The following is a 12813-nucleotide window of genomic DNA, read 5'->3' as shown; positions in this document are numbered from 1 at the left end:
TGTCCAGCACAGGAGGCTAGTCTCATTACTGATCGCTAACCTACACCATACCTGGACAGACTGTTTATTCTTGTTCTTTTTGCATGAAAGCAGCAATAAGGTCTAACTAAATTAGGTTGGTTGTGACATCAGAAAAAACTGGTAGACCTAGTGAGGTATAGTGCACAGGGTTCTCCATCTTGCTTTCACAGTCGGTGTGCATGCAAGTGTAAATGCAGCTATGAACACAAGGTCGGGCTGTTTGAAGATTTTTATGACCTGGAAGATATTGAGAAGCGAGGGAGTTACTTGATGGGGTTGATGCAAGTATCACATGTTAAAAGAAGACGTCATGGTACCTACGACGACCCTTCACAGAGGAGGAGACAAGCAACTATTCATTACACTGTTCCAGATGGGCAAGGTGACTTAGTGCAAGTTTGCACAAGGAACATTTTCTGAAATATTTTCGTTAACTCGGAAGAAAATCCAGGTATTAACCGAGAAGAAGAAGAATTTGACTGAAAAGATACAGTACCTGACAAATTATGACCACAAACAGTTTTACAGAAGCATTACAGAATGAACTTTGACTTTATGAACAATTAACCATTTTTGTTTCATTCGTTTGTCCTCTTCACTATCTTTTTGCTGATTCTGAACTATGGAACTTAGAGCATTTCATTAAATTTCCACTTCCAGTACATTTTTCATACTATTACAATATTACGTTTGTAAGTTCCTTTGGACACTAGCTCCATACTATGCTTAAAACACATTAATACTGAAATTATGACCATTAATTACCTAGTGCACTTAAAACTCATTTTCCTCAAATTCATGATTATGGCACTTAGAGCCTTTTTATTTCAAGTCTTCAATTAATGAAAGGACTCACCTACTCCTGGTCCTTTGTAATGGTGCACTCACTACAGGACTGTGGATGAAAATAGTTACACTTCCTGCACCAGCACAGCTCATGAAGATTATCATCATTCCACAATCACACTTGCTTCTCTTAACGTCATTCAGAAGCACATGACTTTGATGTTCAAGACAAGCTTTCTGTCCGCTACTAACTTACTTGCATACCATACATACAGTAGCATGTCTTTAAAAATTGGAGCCGACAGGTGATATGTAAAAGGGAATGAATTTCTATTTCATCCTCCCGGCAAGAGATATTTTGACTCCTTTCTAATAGATATGTAAACTGTTTAATCTCCCTGTAAAAATACATGTGACATGACTGGCATAATGGTGTACATTTAGAGTAGTACATTTGGCAGGTTGTCTTCATTAATAAACTTTTCGTTGTACTGTTTGTCCACCCCATGAATCTAACATAAGAAGGAACTGTTTTTGTTTCACATATGACTGGAGGACTGTACCTATCCAAAAATTTCTCAAAAGGTGCAGAAATCAGTTTTCCTGAAATTGAACATGTAACAACCACATTTTTTAGTTCCTCCTGTAATTCATTAACCTTTGCGTTTACTCTCGACCAAATTTACCTCCAAGTTCCTGCATACACAATAACACTTCAGGTAAAACTTTTCCCAAAGATGTTATTGCATATTGTGCAGTATACTTTGTTCAGGTCGCCAACAGTAACAACAACTTGTTTTTCTTCTTTGATAGTTAAAGTTGTTTTAATGTTGACCTGATATGTGCATCCAGTCTGGTCGGTATTAATGACGTAATCAGGAAACAATCTGCTGACTGCAGTATTTCCTCTTCCGAATAAGTTTCTCGAGCAGAGACCAGATTTGTATTTTTCTCTGCCTATTTTATATCGTTTCTTAAAAGCAACAACTCAGCTGTAACTTGCTGTGAAGTCGAAAGAAGAACCCCAATATTGAAAGGCCACCGCTAAAGCCCACTCCTGCAGTCTCTTGATTGTCACTTGTTCATTCCTTCCACAAATCTGTCATACACCCACGTCCATCATCACCATTTTATTGTACCACGTACCTCCCATTTCAGTGTTTCTTTGCCACAATGCAGAAGTCTCTTGTGTCTTGACGGATGTTGCTGCAATGCATGCAGACTCCAATTCGAATGCTCGTGAGCCACTTTTATTTTTGTGTCCAATGGTATCCACTCGTATCTCGGGAGATTTCTAGACTTGGTATCACTCTCTTCTGTTGAGGTAGCACTACGTGTTTCTGCATCATTTTCAGGATCAGCTTCATTGAAGATTAATTCTTCTGTATCTTCGAACTTGAAACTTTCTAGAGTGTTCATGAATAACTTTACGGCCTTGTCACCTGTCAAGACTGCAAATTTACTTCTGCACTGGAGAGGTCTTCAATCAGTCCCACCTCTAGAAGCCGATCTGGTAGTTAAAATAAATAACATAAAAAAATTCTGTGCTTCTAACGAATTAGTAGTGTTTCAAATTATGTTTTATTTAGTTAATTTTGTTGTTATTTTAATGAGTGTATTTCTACTATGAATGAAAATTGATTTCAAATTTTCATGAAACGAAAAACCATTATAATGATGATGGTAATTTTAAAAAGTAGTGATACATAATGTCTTTACCTTGAAAATATAGCACCGCTCCTGTGAGAACAGCTTTATTGAGAGTTTCCACATTTATCGGAATGTCAGACGATGTGTTTGTGTCCATAAAATCAACAAATAATAATTATAATAAGTAAAAAACAATAGGCTTAATAATATCAATACAAAAAGTAATATAATGTATTGTAAACTCGGTTACAGAGATCGAAGACATCAGTCTGTGTTGCTGTATGAATATGCAACAGCAACTCAAGAACATCCGATAGTATTTCATACTTTATTTTTTACGTGCAAACTAGGCCCTATGGGAGAGAAAGCTGAGACACTGGTTGTTTCATTTTTTGTGTATTTTCACCAAACAAATCCCCATAGAAAACTGTGACATCGATCTGACAACCTTTCCTTGTGCTATTAACACGTGAAAGTAATTATTATTGTATTCCTAAGTGATATAAGCCTAGTGTTAAAAGTTGTATAAAATGAATAAATGTACTAAAGGACAACATATTATAGCTGAAAGAAAAAATAATTGCATTTCATCAACATCCTCTTGGATTGCAGAATGGGCACTATTTTCGTTGAAATTAATGAATTTTCCAAATAATGTAAACTTCGAAAATTACAATGCAATCTTCTTCTTCTTCTTCTTCTTCTTCTTCTTCTTCTTCTTCTTCTTCTTCTTCTTCTTCTTCTTCTTCTTCTTCTTCTTCTTCAGGCTCTACAACTATCAGGTGAAAGTTTTGGCCTTCTCAACAACTTTCTTCCATTCCTTACGGCTTCCAACTATCTTTGTCCAGTTTTCCACCTTCATCAATTTCAAATCATTCAGGACATCATCCTCCCATCAATTTTGTGGTCTACCCTGCTTTCTGTTAACTATTGGTTTCCATTTGTATATTTGTTTGACCACTCTATTATTCTCCATTCTATTTACGAGGGGGATCCAGGAAATAACGACTGTTCGCACATACCTGCCGCGCAGCTGACTCCCCTTCCTTGTTTGAAGGTCAACTGGCTTCCTTAACATGTGTTCTCATAATGTTGTGAGTACTGGTTGCAACAAGTCGCCATTGTGCATTTTGTGTTACTTCAAAATGAACGACGCGATTGATAATCCCACCGACTGTGAGGTGAGGAGTGTGATTCGATTTTTGAATGCCCGACATTTGAAACCTGCAGAAATTTACCGGCAATTCAAAGAAGTGTATGGTGATACCGTAATGAATGAAAGAAATGTGAGAAAATGGTGCGAAATGTTCAACAATGGGCGAACAAATGTCCACGATGAAACTCGACCCGGACGCCCATCACTCATTATAGAAGACCTGAAGACTAAAGTGAACGACAGAAACTTGCAAGACAGGTGCACATCACTCGACGAATTGCATATTGCCTTTCCTGACATTTCTCGTTCTTTGCTTGGTGAAATTGTGTCGCAACATCTTGGCTACCACAAAATCTGTGCACGATGGGTTCCACGGCAACTGAGTTACCAACACAAAACTCAGAGAATGGCCTCAGCATTGACATTCTTGATGTGATATCACACAGATGGAGACGCCTTTTTTGATCAAATTGTGACTGGTGATGAGACCTGGGTGTCTCACAACACCTCAGAGACCAGAAGTAGTACACAGAAGAAGTACGAAAACAATGTGTTCGAATATCCGGGCCTACCATCATCACTCAGGCCTATTGCACACAACGAGGAGCTTCTGGTTTCTCCTCCTCCAGGACGGCAGTAGTCTGACTTTTCCAATAGTGAATCATGTCAGCGAGGAAGAGGACTTCTCAGAGGATGCAGAGGCTACACCTCACTTTCCCACTCAAAAGGAGTTAAACGATTTAATCAGGGACTTAGGATTAATAAAATCCTGTGCAGAACTTTTAACATCAAGATTAAAAGTAGTGGAACATTTTGGACTGGAGCTGCAAGGTATCCGGACAAAAGGAAGTGTCACCAAACATTCTCGCAATACTTCACTCTCACTGACAAGCTGTGTTATTGCCACAATGTGTTAAAGAAATAGCGTTTCCATATGATCCAAAAGACTGGCAGCTCTTCATTCACAGTTCGTGCAAGAGTCTGAAAGCTGTCCTCCTACACAATGGCAACAAGTGTCCCTCAATTCCAATTGCTCATTCAGTCCATCTTAAAGAAGATTACTCCCATGTCCAGCAGCTTCTACAGATGGTTAACTATGCAGAACAACAGTGGAATGTAATTAGTGACTTAAAAATGATGCGTCTTTGATGGGACAACAAGGTGGGTGCACAAAATATCCTTGTTTTCTTTGCCTGTAGGCTAGCAGGGATATAGCCAGGCATTTTCAACCAGTGAATGGCCATTGAAGACGGAGTTTGTGGTTGGTGAGAAAAACAGGTGGGAACTCTCTGTGAAGGAAAACAAGATTCTGATGCCTCCGCTCCACATTAAGGTTGGCCTCATCAAGCAATTTGTAAAAGTACTAGATACAAATTCAGATATCTTCAAGTATCTGTCTTCCCCAAACTCTCAGAGGTGAAGGTCAAGGGAGGAATTTTTGTGGGCACCCTGGTGAAGAAATTACTTCACGATGATGAATTCATTGTGAAACTTCTACCTATACAAAGGGGAATCTGGAAAAGCTTCCGTGATATAGTGAAAGGTTTCCTGGGTGATCGTAGAGTGGACAATTACAGGGAGGTGGTGTAGGGTCTTCTGAAGAATTACAAAGCAATGAGTTGAAGAAAGTCACTCAAGTTACATGTCCTCCAGTCAGATGTTTTCAAGTCACACATGGATGCATACTCAGAGGAACAGGGCGAAAGATTCCATCAAGACCTACAACTGTTAGAAAAGAGATGGACTACCAAGTACAGTATAGTGAGCGACTACATCTGGGGTTGATCAGAGTCTGATGTAAGCTACGAGAGAAAAAGTAAGAAAAAAAACACATTTTTAGACACTGTGAATATCTTTCCATGACGTGTAAGTGTTTTAACCTACAAAAGGGAGAGTAGGAAAAAATACATCTTTAGACACTGTGTATGCGTTTTTATGACGTGTAAATGTTTTAATGTACTTACATAACTTCTGCACATTTGCTCAGACCCTGTATATGTTTTCTGCCTTAATATAGAAAAAACTATTATTGTAAACTCACCTATATTGTACAAAAGGATGCCATATCTCTAAAAACAATTTCACACATGGGAAATTGATGTTTTCTTGTGTTTTGCAACGTACTGAATTATAAACAGCAAAAAAATTAACTTAAACAAAATCATTGTTACACAGTGTTATCAATCCATATTTCATTGCCTGTTCTTTTAGATTGTTAAATGTTTCTGTCAAAGTCGGTTTTGTTCTTGCAGTTATTATTATGTCATCACCATAAGCTATACATTGCCTTAATTTTGTTGTAATGTTTCCCCCTCATCTCCAGTTTCTTCAATATAAAGTCTATAACCAAACTAAATAGTGCAGCTGAGTGCAGATCACCTTGTTTCGAATACTGAACTTTTCGCTTATCTTATTGGTCACCTTTATTTTTGCCTCAGTGTTTCTTAATGTTATGGCTATTAATCGTATCATTTTATTAGGTACTTCATAAAATTTTAGGCACTCAATAATTCTATTTCTACATATTGCATCCAAAGCATTACTGAAGTCAATAAAGATGTTATATAGGTCAATATTAAAATCAAGGCATTTCTCAAATATTTGTCTAACTATAAATGTATTGTCTACAGCTGATCTGTTAGCTCGGAAACCCATTCAATAGTCATCCAGTTTGTTTTCTATTATTTTAACAAGTCTTTGGTTTAATATAATGACATATATTTTATATGTTATATTTAATAACATAATACACATTAATCTATCTCCTTTTTTAAAGATTGGGCAGATGATTCCTTCATTCCATTGTGTTGATAACTTCTCTTCTTCCCATATCTTTGTCGTCAATTTATGCATTTCTTGTTTGAGCATTCTTCCCTCGTATTTTATCAAATTCGGTGGGATGTTTTCTGATCCAGGAGTTTTATTTGTTTTCAGATTGTTAATTATATGACATACCTCATTAAAACTTGGTGAGGATACTTGTTGATCAGTATCTATTTCCATTCCTAAAATTTGTGTTATTTCTGTTTCATTAGTAACTTATTTATATTAAGGAGTGTCTGGAAGTGTTCCTTCCATCTATCCAGTACCTGACTTGGTTGTATTTGTATGTTGCCATCGGCACTTTTACATATCATGGGACTCACACTTTGCTGACATTTGAAATTCTTAACCTCTTCAAAACATTTTCTTGTTTCGTTCTTGCTGGAATTTTCTTCAATTTTGATGATCTTCTCATTTAACCATTTTTTTTTCTTGTTTTTACATATTGTATTAGCTTCTTTCCTTTTTTGATTATAAATATCATTACTAGCTCTTGTCTTATTATGCAATGCTCTCATTCTTGCTTCATTTTTTTCAGCTATAATATTCCTACAATCTTCATCCCACCACTCATTTCTTTGTTTCTTCTCTTCCTTACCAATTGTTTCATTTGCCGCTTCATCTATTGCCTTTTTTAATTCCTTCCCATTTGTTATTAACAACCTGTTCTGGTAGGCCTTTAAGATTTTCAAACACCTTTGTTCTATATTGCTTAATTTTCTTGGTATTTTGTAAATTAACTTTATTCCATTTAATCATCTGATCAGTTTTCTGTTTCTTGTATATCTTTGGCAGTTTTTGATTCATGATGACTTTAACTAAAAAGTGATCAGAATCAATATGTGGACTCTCAAACTTCTTACGTCCTCTATAAGATCTTTCTTCTTATTATTAATTATAACGTGGTCTATTTGGTTTACAGTGTTGTGAGATCCAAGTACCTTTGTGTATCCTTTTGTGCTGAAATTATGTACTCATTATTATTAAATCATTCGCCGTTGCAAATTGACATAGGAGTTCACCATTTTCATTAATTTTTTCATGCAGTGTATGTTGACCAGTGACGTATCTATATATTATTAATTCTCTTCCTAGTTGCGCGTTGAAATCTCCCAAGATCACAAGTGTGTCACTTCCAGGCACTCCCTTAACTAACTTTTCTAAATCATCATAAAACTGTTCCTTACTCTCAATGTTCTTGTCTTCTGTTAGTACATATGCACTTATTAAGGTAATCTTGTTATATTTGCTCCTGATTCTTAGTTTACACATTCTTTCCTTGAAATGTTTAAAATCCATTATATTATTTTGTAACTTTTTTAAAACTAAAAAGCCAGTACCAGGCTGGCCTTTTCTTTTATCTGAATCACTATAATATAGAGTAAAATCTTTTTTATTTATTATGCCATTTCCACTCCATCTAATTTCTTGCAATGCTATTATATCTAATTTGGTCTGAGTTATTTGTTCTACTAGTTCTTGCATTTTTCCCGGTTTTAGAAGAGCAGTTACATTCCATGTTCCAATATTTAATTTACTCGTGTTCCTTTGTCTTCGCCTTAGTCCGATTCCATTTTTCCTTCTGACTTTTGTTTGTTGAGACTCTTTAGCAAATTCTTTTTTACAGTGATAGGTAGCTAGCCTAACGACCAACCCCCCACCTGGAGGGCCAGGGACTCTGCTGTAGGGGTTACCATTCCTTAGCATTGGTTTCCCGATTAGGCACCGGATTTTCGCCTTTGGACTTCCCTGGGGAGATCGCTGGTTCTTCAGATGTTTACCTGGGTTTTTGTAGATATCTTTCCAATGCATAAGAATATCTCACAGGTTTATCAACCAGCCAAAAAACTCACCAGATTACCATGTGTTGTTGTTCTACATGTTGGGGCTTTTTTTTCGACTAGCCAAGTCTAGATCCGCCATGCTTTTTTTATTGGGTTATTTTATGGTCCACCACCGAAAGTTACCCAGCATTTGCTCGTATTGGGTTGAGGGAAAACCCCGGAAAAAAAATCAACCAGGTAACTTGCCCACCGGGATTCGAACCCAGGCCACCTGGTTTCGCGGCCAGACGCGCTGATCGTTACTCCACATCCGCCATGTTCAGTATAAGCAGGGTCACCTCTTGCAGGATGTGGCGCTTTGCCATGCATGGACGGTCTTGACTATAGCATCCTCAGCAAAAAAGATCTTGCAATTGCCTCCGCTTAGCCCTGGGTAGATGAGGACCAGTGTTGGGTCAACCCCAAACAAAGATACTACCTCTATCATCCCCTTGACTCTGTTAATTATCAACATTCGTTTTAAAGCAGTTACTAGAGAAACAGACATTTATTCCAATTATTCAGTGTCGAATTAGGTAATATATTTCTATTGTATTATTATTTGAAAACGTTTTGACCCTTACAGAGGTTTCTAAACTTTATTTTCAATCAGTACGGTCTTACTACATGACTGACATAATGTAGTATGATAGAGAAAACTGTGAAATTTCAACTGTCTTCTTTCACTTGTTCCAGAGAAAATGAAGAGACATGCAAAGAAATATAATTTTTTAAAAACCAAATACGCCTTGGTTGTAAACTCTGCCAGCCACACCAATGTATTTGTGGGGGAATTTCTGATATTTACGGTTATCATGCACTCAGCTGTGCGTGGAGCAAGGGTCGCATTCCCAGACATACATCACTCAATGATATCATTAAAAGATCTCTGACTTCTTGTGGCATCCCGTCTCTTTTGGAACCACCAGGTATTAGTCGCGCGGATGGTAAACGACCCGATGGTCTCACCTTAATTCCATGGTCTAGAGGAACATCTTTAATTTGGGACTCCACTAGCGTTGACACTCTAGCTCCATCTCACTTGCCGAATACCTCCAGACGCGCAGCATCTGCTGCTGAATTAGCCGTGAAGAAGAAAGTCAATAAATATGCTCATCTTTTAGACAATTATATCTTTGTCCCATTTGCTGTGGAGACCTTCGGTCCTTGGAGGCATGACACTAAAGTTTTGGTATCTCAAATCGGCCAAATTTTGATCTCCATTACTGGTGATCGCCGTTGCACTACTTATTTGCGTCAACGCTTAAGTATTGCTATTCAACGCGGAAATGCAATGAGCGTTTTGGGTACTCTTCCGGAGTCCAGCCCTTTGGACGAACTTTTTCTACTGTAAAATTTTTTATCTCTATGTAAATGTTTATATTTAGTGTTTATATATGTGTAATTGTAACGGTGAAAATATTGTTAATCCAATAATTTTTTATTTATTTATTTATTTATTTTTCATAAGTGTATATTATTTTTGGGAGTGTTTTTGTAAGTAATTTTATGAGGTTGTTATTGATATGCTGATAAATTATTTGTAATGATAATACACGGATGAGCATGTGAGAAGAATTATGTTTATATTCAATTGTTATTATTATCAAACACTTTCCCTAAACAGGGATTGCCTAGAATGCAAAGTACACCATTTACAAAACAAATTTTGAATTGTACATGTTACATGGATAATTTGTTAACTGCAGTCACAACATTAAGGTTCATCTCCTAACCACAGCATAAGAAGAACTCAGTCCTGACTATAATGAGAACACAGCCAACATAGTATAGAATGAGTTTCACCTTTCAGTTACAAAATTAATAAAAGAGGAAGAAAATCTTCAAGCCAAAGAATTTTGAAATTAATATTCTCAAGAAAAGTAAAGATTTGTGATTTTTATACTGATAAACATCAAGTAACACGAATGCAGTGCGTGGCTCTGTAACTGCTCATAAAATGTAAGTTATATCAATTTCTTCAAAAAATTTAAAAATATGTTTTAAATATAAAATATGAAAACAATATTTAAATTTCCTTGAGGCCAGTTGACTGTATTTTAAAATCAGGTCGAAAATACTCGACCCAAGTACTATCAATTTATTGTCTTATGTACAGCTTCTATTCACTGACACTGGATCCATCTTTTCATTCTCTCTGGAATTCACATTCATCTCTCAACGTGTAACAATGCTGTCTTCAACAATGTAAATGACATATTGGGTTGCCATTATGATTTTTTTCATTTAAAGCACGCAGAGATAACGTTTTATGGAGAGTACATGTATTGAAGAGCTCGGTTCGATTCCCATGGGACAACCAGGATGAACCTCTTCCAAATAAAGGTAAACTTCCTAAGTTATATTACGATTCCTGCTTGAAAACTGCAATAATAAGTAGGGAATAAAAACATTTACGTTTTGTAGCGGCAATGACGATTCTAGGAATAAATGTCTATATTATTGGGGGCTGATAATAAATTAAGCCTCTATTGGACAGGCACATTTAGAAACTCTACCAAACGCATGGCGCAGTTTAAAAATCACTGAGAACAATGAGGTTTTATAGTTTTAATACATGATACTTTTTTTGACCAACCTGCCTTATCAAATCAAGCAAAATAAATCGCACAATGCAGCGCATCTGAAAGTTTGGAATTCTGTGAATCGTAAATTGTATTTAAATAGTATTTTAAATTTGGAGAATACTGCAAAATATATACAAAGTCACGAAAATACGAATCAATAAAAACATGAAAACTCACCAATTAATATTATAATATAGGCTAATCGTAATATTACAAAAGAAATATTAATAATTACATTTCATTATTATTAATATCAATAATACTATTAAAGGTCTAAAAAGGAATGTAATATCAGTTTCATATCTGGTTTCTCTGAATATCCACGAAAACAAATTATCGAAATAGGCTAAATGCAGAAGCAATAAGGCTACAGCTTTCCTTCCTAAGGGTGAAGCCACAGTATTTCTGTTCAGAAGAGACCAGACATAAAATGAGTGAAAGACAATTGTGTGATACATCATTTTAAAGCTTGAAATCTCTATTACTTAGATCCATGGATAATTTTGCAAAAATGTACAGAATTTTGAAAGGGAGCTTGAAAATGTTTTCAGTGGTGTAATTATGTGTTATGTATGGGACAAAGTTTAAAAGGGCTTAAATTTTAAATAATTTATTTGAAATATTTCTACCTGTGTTTTTAAAGACATACATCTAAACTGACATTTTATATTGTGCCCTGGCATTCTACTGCTCAAAACCCATCATTTAACATACAGTATACATTTACAGAGTTTATATAGACCCTACATATTTATCACTGGAGTTTAGCATTTTCAACAACCTTTTTTCCATTCCCTGTGCCACGCATTTCTGATGAACGTCTCTTTTTAAATGTTTAGAAATATCATATTCACCACTGAATTCACTGCTACAAACCTTACACTTGCCAAAATATTCGTTCTTTCCAATGTTAAAAAACAAAAATTTTAAATGGAATTTAATTAAATGTAATAGTTACTAGGTAACCATAAGATCATACAAGTGATGTTAATTTTCTAGAGGGACTTTTTGCATCCCGCCTCGAATAGAAGTGGTACTCAGGATTTTTATATTAAAATCGGGAAATCTGGCAACTCTGTTGAAGTATCTTAGTCGTACTAGAATGTGAGTCAACTAAATTTAAATTGAAGTCCCCCCATGATTATAACGTTCTCATATTGCAGCGTTACGTTTAGTAAGGGGATTTTGCTGCCTATCGTAGCTCCCCAAGTGCATCACGATGCTGGACACCATACGCTGGCAGTAATTTCATGAGAAGTTCTTCCCCTATGAGGACTCGAACCAGCGCGCATTCCGTAACTCGAGTCCTAGGCAGAAAATAAGGAAGATTGGAGAAAGCTGAGTTTGCAGTGAAATACCTGCCCTTCGGCAGGACACTAAATGAATTAATGAATTATTAGAGTGGGTTGGGGTATAAAAGCAGCCTTTTTTAAGTTATGCACCAGTACTAAGCTCAAGTTAGGTTACTTGGTGATGGCTGCATCATACGCAGGATTATTTTCCAATTTAATTTTGAATTGTGATAAAGTCCGGCAGTCTCTGACGTCATTAGGTAACGAATTCCAGATGCGAGGTATTTCTTACAGTAGGCTATAGAACAAGCTAGTGGCCTAATGATGTGGTATTCATAAAGTTACAATATTACATAGAAATAAACTAAGAAATCATACACGCAGAGTGGAAATTACTTGTGCTATTAAAATATTTTTTCTAGGCCATCTTGTCTTGAATTATCAGTATGGACTTTAAAACTGATATCATAAGGTTAGTTGAGCCATTTGAGATGTAGGTATACAAGATAGTATTAAAATGCTATGAACGATGGAAGCTAGAAATGTGTTGTGAATTCCATAGTTAAAATTTGTTACGCAGTGTTATCTTATTCTAACTAATCTCATTTAACAATACAGTCACTTCTCTCAACCTCTTATTACTTGTTCCCAACATTGTTTACATTAGTTGAACT

The sequence above is a fragment of the Periplaneta americana genome, unplaced genomic scaffold (assembly GCF_040183065.1).
Source record: "Periplaneta americana isolate PAMFEO1 unplaced genomic scaffold, P.americana_PAMFEO1_priV1 scaffold_22, whole genome shotgun sequence".
NCBI lineage: Eukaryota > Metazoa > Arthropoda > Insecta > Blattodea > Blattidae > Periplaneta > Periplaneta americana.
This window is presented reverse-complemented; position numbering follows the sequence as displayed.